Consider the following 11,639-nt stretch of genomic DNA (forward strand, 5'->3'; position numbering starts at 1 on the left):
TGTTTTTTTGCAACTGGTACAGACCGTTTGAAGAGCACAGCACCCGTCTGACAGATGAGTAATTTTGACTTTTAAGAGTCAGTTAATGGCGAATAATGACAACTTACTACTCACAGGGCTATTAATTGTGCACTTATGGCAAGATAAATTATAAAATGCATTATAATACACAACACGTAGGCCACTGCATTTCTTTTGTCCATAACTGAGCTGTGATTACCAGAGATCAGCTGACAGGAAGAGCCGTCAGCTGGGATCGCCGAGATGCATTTGCAGATGCCGCTGGATATGGAATCACAAGCTCCATATGTGATGCAGGAGCTGTACGGCCAAGCAAACTGCTCTTCACACTCACACTGGAAACCAGTTTCAGTGGAGACACAAACTGAATGAGGAGAGATGAAAAGAAGTTGACTATGTAATGTTGATAGGGCTGCTGTTTGTGTCCCAGTCGTCACTCACCTGTTGTAACAGTAATATCTCGGATCTCTGTGGTGTTATCAAGCTGGAGAGGATAACTGGTGGCGTTCAGGGTCGACAGCAGCTGCTCATAGGTTCCCACGCTCGATGCATTTAATAAAATGTTTGCTGAGTAAATCTCAGAGTCTGAAAGCACTGCAAAGATTAACATCAGAAAAAATTCGTGTCAATGGTGGATATTTTTAAAAAACATCTAAGACCTAATATTGAATATGAGTAACCAATTCATGTTCAGTCTTTTCTCATCATACTAACCACTTCTTTCCTGCCGTATGTGAGGAAGAATGTGTTCTCCTTCCTCTACCTAAGTCATATGAAAAGTATAAATGACTCTTATTTATCTAAAATAGAAAGGTCCGTCGTTCAAATTCCATGTTTTCAGTTTAGTGAAATAAATAGATAAAGTGGCCTTACCAGATAATCCAGGGCAGGAAAGTAAAACTGAAAGTTACGGTTCCTTGTTTCCAAAATAAACACAGTCACCACAAGGGCAAAGACGACCAAGATTTTCAGACATAAGGCCATTCCTTTCCAGGAAATGAGAGAAGGGCAACGGAGGAAAACAGGACATCCATTTAGGTTTTGTGAAAACATTTTCCAAAAGCTTGTATTGTCATTGATTAAGATAAGAGTAATTAGTCTGATACAATAAATAGACTCCTAAGGGTACACATACTTTTGGAAGTGGACAGCTCTGATCTACGATGGTCACTGTATAAGATGTTTTAGAGCTTTTCCTCCTTGAATATAATCTGATTTAAATTAGTCATTTATTAACAGGTTTCTACAACATCTGGAGGCAGATCAGGGATTCAGCTGTGTGGTGACAGGAAGGTTTGAAAAATGCTCTTGAAAAGTAATTCAACCAGCTACCCACCACTGAAAAGATGCTTACTTCTAATTATATTTGAGTTATTATGTTTGGAAATTTTAGGATAAATTCTGACCCGTATTCAGGATTAATTAGGCAAAATCAAAAACCAAACATTAACAGCAAGTGACCACTTCACTGCATCACTGTTTAAAATTTCCTTTTAGATTTTGTTTCTTCTACATCTATGAAATAAATCAGGTTTGAATAGTAAGTCCCATGAGAACAGACACAATCCTAATGGTTGTTGGTACATTTTCAGACTACTTCACAGTGTTGTCTTATTATACACACCTTCAGTGACTTGTACTCTTCAAAATGACTTCAGTTGAAGTAGACCCAGATGCCACACAGTATTGGTTGTGTTTCCAGTAAATTCAGTGTTGCTGAACAGCATGCTGGGTCAGAGAATATTATCTTTCTGCTGTCAGAATGAAAATCTGAGGAAATGGGTAAAAGAAATACATTTATGTTATGTTTATTGAGTAGCTCTAACCAATTAATGTGTAATCAGGGTTATGCGTTCATAAAACGGCTGTTTTTCACCGTTCTCAGGTTTCCTGTCTGCTCTGAGAAAAGGTAGTTTTGCTAGCAGCAACTGTCTCAGGTGTGAAAGGTGTTAAAGAAGTTATACTATCAGAGTCAGAGCAAGCATAAAAGGTGGAAGAAATTTTTTTTTTCTAATATATCTGCTATTCAAAAAAAGTTGCTACTTTACAAAGAAATTACAAACAAAGTTTCTCCAGTTATCTTTTAACTTTCAGTCTTTTGTCCTTTAGGAAAGCTCAGGGTTAAGCTAAAGGTCTACATTCTTAACAAAATACTCAAAGGAACCAGGGTCCACAGTGATGAACGCTAATCATTATTATAAAGTGCTAAAGCTTTTCAGCTGTTCAGTTTTCTTTTGTGAAATATATACTGGTGTGTTGCTGGGATCAATGGTGTGGACTTCACAGTGTTCTTGTGTGATGACCGGCTGAGTTACTTTTCTAGGATATCGCTCACTCTTTTTCTGACCATCTGGGAATGATTGCCCCCAGTTGGTCAGAAAAGATTAAACCAAACCAATGTAACCCTAATGGATGCATTAAGTTTCATGTGTTGCGTATCATTTATAAATGAGAATATTGTTCCATTTCATGAAACTAAGCCTGAAATTGAAGCTAAGATTTTATTCATATTTTATGAAGTTGCAGGTAAACATTCCTACCTGATGATGACTGTCTATATGCTTCTCTACACCCACATTATTTTACAAAAACAAACTTAATGCTTTTTGGTGAATATTCACTGAGACCTTCCACCTCAATTTTTTAACATTCAATCATTTACATTTGGTTTGGGTTGACCCGGGTTGCTTAAGTTAAAAATATACAACAATAACTCCACATTTGTTATTGGTCAGGATTTGCTCCAGTATAACAGAGAATCTGGTCAGACCCAGTGGGGAAATATGGACAGACTGAGAAGATTTTTAAAAAACACTTCATATTCAATTCTCAGATGACAAAATAGCTGAATATAATTTTAATTTTACTAAAACTCCCTGTCCTGAAATTCATTCCATTGAAAGAATCTCGGTGAGAGTCTTGCATGATTAACCGTCAACCTGTTCCAACCGGTTTAACCTCAGCATGAATTTTTACATGGGCAGAAATCTTCAATGTACTTTGGTCTAATATTCTTCAGCCTGTCACACGTTGACAGATCGCAATTTACATACCTGATTGTCATTGTGTTTAAATGTCACAGGATGCCTTAGCATGAATGTACCAGACTGTCAAGCTTTTCATTCTTTTCCCAGTAGCAACAATACATCGTCACGAAGCGGACCCAACATCACACTACTGACACCGTCACATCAGATTCCCATACCAACTACTGTTTTACTGTTTAGTATATCATACAGGTTCTGAGTAAATAAGAAAACCTAAAATGCAGTTTTCAGATGAGGAACTCTTGTATGAAGGCCCAGAGTTATAAACTGCTGGACAAACTCCTTCAGGATTTCAGACGGAGAGCAGAATCCAACGCTTTAGCAATCACAGCAAGTCAATCAGATCCAGATTCAAATCTCCATTCATGTCTCAATGGGCAATTCATTTTACAGCAAGTCACAATGAAAACACGGACATCAATTAATATTTAATTAGAAGGCGTAGAACTAAATTTCACTGCTTCAAACAATGGAGGTGAGACAGCACAAAACTTGTAAATCAAAAACAAAGAGCTGGTAAGACTAAAGAGTGAACGATAAGCAAACCAATAAATACATACCAAAGGCATAATGAATGAGATTAACTAAAATGTATGAAAGAAAAACCTTAAAATTTGATTTACTGAAATAAATTTACGTTTTGATTATATTTTTATTGAAATGATTTTTCTTGATTACAGAAAGAAAAATGATCATTAAAATTCTAAGCAAGAAGTAAAAGATATTTCTGAGAAAATTTATTGAGGCCCACTGAGAGGCTTCTGGTTTTAGACAGGCTAAAACAGTCATGTTATGATCATCACAAGGTAGCAGTGAAGGATTACCAAAACATGACAGACGCTTTCTTGTTCCAGTCACAACATCTAACATTTATTTTCACTTCACATCCCAAAGTAATCTCATGGGGGATTTTGAGCTTGACAGAAATGAAAGTGTAAATCATAAAAATATTTGTTTCTGTTTTTTTTTTTATAAAGACAAGCCACGTTTACTTATTATGCCAGCAAAGTGCTGGGAAAAAAGAGCTGAACACAAAAGTATAAAAATGGAAAAGTCTTCCCACTTATCTAGCAAGTAACCAGAGGGTTGATAGTGGGATCAGTTTTGCTACTGATAACAATGACTTCAAAATAAGTTTTCCAAAAAAAACATCAGGACAAATGAGCTTGTAACAAATAACTTGCCATCTTTCTCATGTTTTTTTTCTGTACTGGAACTACAACAGGACAGTTTGGAACCGTTTTAGGGGTTTTAACTGCTCTGAATTCAAGTTTATAACGTTACATTGCATTAAGGGTTTTGTAGTTTGGTATAAAGTTGATATTGCCTAAATTATCGAGCCATAAACTATAGAACATGAAATGAACAAAAAACAAGTTACATATAATAGATAATAAAGCAATAAATGACTGTGAAACATTAAGAGCTAATCAACTCGGCGCCTTGTGTGGCAGGTTTGTAATGTTGGAACGTCTAAAATCCACAGTTAAATTGAAGACTTTTGTTCCAAAGCCGTATAGAAACTTTGTTCATGACCGAACAAACACTTCACTCATTTACAAGTGAAGTGTTTGTTCTTAGGGTACAAGAACAAACAAAGCAATAAGGGGTCCTAGTAAGAACATTACACCAAATGCTAAAACAGAGACAACACAACATTTAATTGGTTTAGTTTCATTCACATTTAAGGATTCTGGGCACATTTTAGGAATAAATTCTATTATTCTAGGACTCTTTTTAATAAAATCTATTTACTTTGATTTAGTAGAGGTGAAAATTTAACTTTTTATTTTAAAGCTTTTTGGCTCTTGTGGCTTTTATCTGTTAGTGATCTGACAAGAAAGCAGGTTGAGAGAAAAGGTAGACTTGGCAAAAGTCACAGCGCCGAGACTCGAACTGACACCTCCGAATATGAGTCACCATGCCACTGCCAAAGAGATTAATTTTATTTATTTGATCAGTAAATTAATGCAGCAACATATTTGTTAACAGCGGCAGCTACTAACAGCGTAAAATGTCCAACCAAAGAATATCCTTCCAAAGAGATGCAGTCATGCCTATTTCTTTCTCCCTTCACAAAGTTTCATGTAATATATCAAAATTAATTACTTTCCAACACGCCCTAACCTTATTTTCTCTGTTTTCCTGTTACATTTTCATACGCATCAGTGTAAAATATCACCTAAGCACTCATAAACTGAGTTAACTGTAAAAAGGTTAGTAAGAGAAACTGCCATGAAGCTCTTTAGTGTAATCCTGTTTGCAGAAGCAAATTTCCTAAGACAATGAAATTGATTTCCTTTGTTCCAGTGTCAGTCATACATAAAGGAAAGAATACAGAAAACAATATTTTTTCACATAAACCACATTATGTATAAAGACCTGTCAGACTAAATCAAACAGCAGAAAATAATCAGCCTACTTACCATAATTCTTCTCTCGGTCTTGCAGTCTGTCGGCGTACTGTGTGCTGAGGCAACACTGTGAATGACAGCAGAGAGTAGACTAGAGCAATAAAAACATTAAATAACAGGCAACAAAGAGCTTCCTGACATGCAGCCAGGAAGAGTCAGTGCACTGGTAGTGACTCAACAGGTTCCATCGCTCCACATGCTTTGCTAATGTCAATTATGAGGGGACGTGCGTTAGCATGGTGATCTGTTAAAAAGTGATTTAAAGGTCTACATTTTCTGCTGAATGCTATTCCATTTATAGATTAACATCCTTCTGAAAGGATTTTGTCCATTTGAGTCCAGTTATTTTAAAAAGGCGCATACATTTTTTTCTCTCTTTCTGAAATTAAATCTCATCAAACTTCTCTTGTTTTAGGTTCGTTAGATCGCCCAAAATTATTTTTAGTTGCGAAATGTCAGAAAGTGTAGCGAGAACAAGAGATTTGTTTCTCTAAAAAAAAATTCTCTCTCTTTTTTGAGATTTTATTTGTAAAGTTCCTCAAATTCAAAAGCACTTTGTCACTATCAGGGATAACTGTCTTTTAAAAATGTATGACTTGGATCAACCTTTTTGGATTTCCTTCCACAAAATTCTGACACATTTGAGTAAATTGGAGTCACACCTGTGGATGTATTTTTAGGCCACACCTTAAACACACTGCGTTCTTGTTTGATACAATGTGAAAGTCAAAAGAAACCAGCCAAGATGTCAGGAAGACAAATCTTTTTCATCCATGAGAACAATTTACTTTTGCTTGAAGGCATCGCATTCATCTGTTCAAACAATTATCTGCAATAATAGATATGATGGGAACCTGGTGTAGATTCTGCTTTAGTTGATAAGACAGTAATATCTGCAGTCAAACTGTCCTGTACCAACACTCAGCGACACAGAAGTTCTTACTTCAACAGAAAAATAAAAAGCCAAAAGGCAGTTTGACCTCAGTCCTATGGAGAAGCTGTGGGAAGATGTGAAATCTGAGGCGGCCTACAAACCTGACTAAGCTACACCAGTTCTCTCAAGAGGAATGGACCAGAACTCTGGTAACTATGACTTGGGTCAAACCTTTTAGATTTCCCTTATAACAAGCTTCTCACAATGCAGCCTAAAAGACAGCTATCCCTGATTTAAAACTGACCAAATGTATGTAAACTTTTGAATTTGAGGAAAGTTTAAAAAACATCTCTAAAAATCATCCTCACCAAGTTTTCTGGTATTCAGCAAACAGAAATGATTTTGGTAAATCTAACAGACCTAAAAAGAAGTTTGGTCTGATTTAACTTCAGACCGTGAGAAAAATAAAAATGCGTGTGAATCTTTTTATTCTGTGTATGTAAATATCTGGTTTCAAATGTCATCTTGTTATCTAATTTCTCCAAAGCATGCTGCCATGCTTGCTTCGCTCCAATTATGCTTCTGCTGCTATAGAGCTTAGAGATCTGCCAAGATTTTTTTCTTTACACTTCTTTTAAAAGATGCCAAAGAATTCATTTCCTCGCCTATCTGCATGCTTCATTGCAGGGTTCCAGTATTTCCAGTTAACATGTTCAAGCCCTGCCCCCGACTTACTGGAAGGTTCGTTATGGCCTAACAGGAAGTTCCTTGAATTAGCTTCTTATATTTGTGACATTTTATCAAATGTGGCGAGTCCTTATCTACCACAGCATCACCATCTTAACTGTGGCCATCTTGAGCTTCATGTTTTTATCTCATATAGGACAAGAATGTCAAATTGGAATTGTACCTGTAGAACAGTCAGAATTATTCTCTGTCCCCAATCGCTGTCTTTCAACCTGCTCTGGGTGGCAGCACATTCATCTGACACGCCGCCTAAAAGGAAAAAGTAGAGAGATCTGATGAACAGAAGTTTACAAACTGAACACAATTTTAATTTGAAATATTTGGTCTGCAATTGGCCTCACTTGAGATCTTAGAGAAAAAAGAGCTTCTCGGTCTTCTCCCAGTGCCACCAACAGGCAACCAATCAGAGCCAGGACACTCTGGTCACCCTCTGTCTCATATTATACTGTCAGAAAATGCAGCTATAAGTGCTATTCAATGTGCAAGTGAAAATAGATATGCTTTGGTTCAAAGGTTACAGTGTTTTTTCTTTTTGACCTACCGTTTAAAGTTGCGTGCCTTCCTAAAAGCGACCCCTTTCACTTTAACTTTGAACACAAAGTTAAACACAAAAAAACATTTCAGAGGAACAGCTGTCTGACCAAAACACACTGTGACTGGTTTGGGTTTACAAGCATTTACAAGCCGTGATGCTGACTCAGCAAATCAGACGGGAACAACAACAAGTCGAGGTCTTGATGGTGACGGCTTTGGTTGATTCTCTGCATGCCGAGTAGGACAATGCATAACATTGGACAGTTCTGACTAAATTTATGCATAACCTCTCTTGGATTTAGAAATAAAATTATTTTCATTTGACAAAGGAAAGGCTCTGAAACTATGTAGATTGAGTATTAGTTTGGAAAATATTTTTTTCAGTTTTTAATTTCCATTTTATTTTATTTTTTCATTTACCCTTTATTCACCTATTTGAACAGGTTCACCTATTCCTAAATAGGTATTTTATCTATTTAGGGTGGTGAAATACTCTTCCTAATAATCAATAAAAAATTAACAGCATTAAAGCAATTAAACCCTTCTGACTGCTGAGGTTTGCTTTAGTTGCAAAAATAATAAAAAATAAAAATAAAAAGCCAGAGGGAGGAGTCTGCGGTACTGCATCAAAACATTCCCTCAAACCTGACAGGGTAAAAAGTCTTAGTGTCTTAAAAAATCTCCACTGTTACACGTTAAAAGCAAGTTCTCTAGTCAAATAAAACCATCCAAAAAAAACATTCATATATTGCTGGAAGACAGATTTCTGTTGATTGCTGAAAAGTTTGCAGCAGAAAATGGCCTCAAAATTAATGAACATCGGCCAAAGACTGAGTCACTTTGCAGCTTTATTGTTTTGAAAATGAAAACAACTTTTTCCAAAACTGGAAAGAAACAATCATGGAAATATGTGTGAGTGGAAACAACCTGAGTGTGAATGTCTGTCAAACTTGGTCACTTTTATTCAAAAGCTTAAAATAAGTAAATTACTTTGTGTTGATGCAATGAAAACACCAACATTCGTTTGGTCATGTAAGGGTGGACTATTTACACAACAGCAAAACAAAAAAACTACTGCAGCAAAACAATTGAGCAATTTTTGCCAACACAGGTAATTAAAACATAAGGTTAACAGGGGAAATACACAGTTTTGAATTTGGCATAAAAATGATTAGCAAATAACTTTTAAACCTCAGTTAGGACAGTTTTCCCTCACTCTTGAGATATATTTTAAATTACAACAAAATGACTTTCACACTGTCATAATTTAATAGTTTTTTAGTACTTATTAAAATGACGAGCCTAATTTATAGTATGCTTTTGACAGTTGTGCCTTAATAAATGGGTTGTTAGTTCTAACAGAAATATCAGCTTTAAAGAAGCATTTCTGTGTGACATGACAGAAAACACTGAAATAAACACATTATAATGACCTTTGTGTTGTATCACAAAGTGTTTAATTTATAATTCCACAAAAAACACAGAATAATATTAAGCAGATGCAACTACAGCAAATTTTCATTAGGACATGTTAACATATTATGAGAAAAGTTCCTCTGCAAGTTAGTTATACCTTTAAACATGGCAGAAAAAGGCGCTATATAGTTTTCATAAAATAATAAAAAAAAGAGGTTGAGGAAAATGCCCTGATCCAACTGAAAACAAGAAAAGTAACTTTATTTACTGCAACCACTGAGCCAAGCGTTTGATACAACTGCCCAGCAGATTCCACTGTGTGGGATAAAAGGGAACAAGTTTTGTTGTTCATTAAGTCTTCAGTTCATTAACTCTCATTGTTTTATTTTCAACCTTCTGGGATCTGCAGCTGTTCTGATAAAATGTTCTTAATTATTACCCAAGTCATCTTCAACTCATCTAATGTCCACATCTTTGAATGGGAATCAAACCAGTATCCATATTTTACGTGAATTTCTGTAGAGATTAACATTTCACTCAGCTTTTGAATTAGCCTTCAACATTTTTAAAAAATACTTCTTTTTAACTCCATTTTCTAAAGCGGCACCATTATATCTTTGCTTTAATTTTAAATGTAATTCCTAATATGACTGTTTTTACGTTGTCATATTTTACATAACTTTTCTTTCAATCATCTATGAAATGATCTTGTGTAACATTAGTGGAAGAGTTCAGGGTTGTGGAAATTATTATTTTATTCTTTTCAGCTCTCTACATTGCACTGTAAAAACTCCCATACATTCTGACTGTGAAGGTGTAGGCTTCACAATATCAAGACAGAAACAGCAGTAAAGTGCACAAGAGATGTGCCACTGTGTTAAAATACTATTTCAGCTTCCTTCATAAGTTTGTGGATGGAACTTTGTGCAATGGTTATGATGCTGGACTATTTATAGCATCATAACCATTTTTTTATCTTTAAAAAGCAGCATTTACAAATAAATTAACAACAAAAAAGAGGAATTTAGTGCTTAAATCTGCAGACTGCTGTATGACTGTGAGGAGTCAGTGTTGCTGCTTGTGTTTGGAACTTGTGAAACATGGTACACCCCTGGAAGACAAACAACAACATGTCAATCATGATAGTGAACTCAAATTCAAAAATGATCGTAGTGAACATGAAAACAACTTACCCCTTCTCCGAAAAATTCGGTTTATGATGTTTTCTGCTCTACTGGAGGAAGTTCCTGCACTAGTGCTCTACAGTAGGAAATAGGTGTGACATTAATAGTTTGTTTTGTGTATATTTAATGAAATCACAGGTCTATTGTAGGCTCTTTGACATATCAGTAATCCAAAATGTAAAGCTGATCAAATTATAGATTTTTTTTTTTTTTTACAGTTTGGTGAGCTTTAGTTTTCAAATTAGAACTTACCCTTGTGCGATTAGAAGTAGAGCTTAATGCAGGCACTTGTCGCAAAACAAGAGAGCGGATCTGAAAATAAATATATTTGTTAAAGAAAAAACTAATAGGTTTGGGGGGAGGGGTGTGTGAACTGTCCAGCATACAACATAACTAATTTTGATATTTTTGTTAAGCTAAGCTAATATCCTTTTCTGTGGTGACTTAGATTTTGTAGAAATTTGAGCAACATGTATTTACTAGTCCCTTAGTTCGGATGTGAAACCAAACCAGACATCAGCCTTATTCATCAGTTGAATGCAGATTTTTCTTTATCACATAGTCTTTGTTACAACTATTAGTGTGAAAACCTGTCTGCCCCTTCATTTTGAGAAAGTACTAGCACATGCAGATCAATAGTTCAAAATAAGCAAAGAAAATAATTACTACAAAATTTTAAGTATTCAACCTACCTTGGCATCGAATAACGTCCCAAACACTAAAATGAAGAAACCCTGAGGAAGACCAAAAATTACTTCATCAACAGAGTACAAGAAAAATGAAAAAAATAAATACTGAAATGCCAGCAACAGATTGCGTTAATTTTCTGGATCAAGTACCTGCAATGAGTTGAAGAAAGCAAAAGCAACATGGATCCCTCCATTTGTTGGGTCCACCATGGTTCCAATTCCCAAACACCAGGTGAGTCCGAATAGCGGAGTCAGTACAGCCACACATCTTAGAATGACTAGCAGGGCATTTTTCTCATCTGCCTGGGCTTGGTTTCCAGTGCTTCGTCTTCTGAGCATCTTGTACAAAACCACCAGAATGACCAAAATATTGAACACAACTATGGCCAAGGCAGGGATCACTAAGGCCAGGAGGGCTTTGGTCTTTGTCCAGTTTAGCCAACAAGCTAGATCTTCCCTTACATATCCACCCCCAGGTGCAGTGGCAGCAACTGTAGTAACAGCTATGATCAGAGGGCAAACGTATCCCACAGTCAAGCCAATGGCGAACATGGTCCATTTGGACATTTGGGAGAAGACCAAGACTGACCGGTACAAGAGCAGCAGGCTTGAAACAAGCATCCAAAAGAACATGGCGAGATAGAAAAAGTGCATGAAAAAGGTCGCTGCACTGCACGGTCCAACTGGAACTTTGTAGTCCTCGCCTGGGTTTA

General features: G+C 36.1%; 1 protein-coding gene across 1 annotated transcript in view; it reads right to left on the reverse strand.

The window, feature by feature from the left end:
* LOC114158861 (uncharacterized) overlaps positions 1 to 11,639 on the reverse strand; it is a 70,503-nt gene that overhangs the window by 14,216 nt on the left and 44,648 nt on the right. The gene's annotated exons all lie outside the window — the stretch shown is intronic.

This window comes from Xiphophorus couchianus, chromosome 15 (assembly GCF_001444195.1).
Source record: "Xiphophorus couchianus chromosome 15, X_couchianus-1.0, whole genome shotgun sequence".
Lineage (NCBI taxonomy): Eukaryota > Metazoa > Chordata > Actinopteri > Cyprinodontiformes > Poeciliidae > Xiphophorus > Xiphophorus couchianus.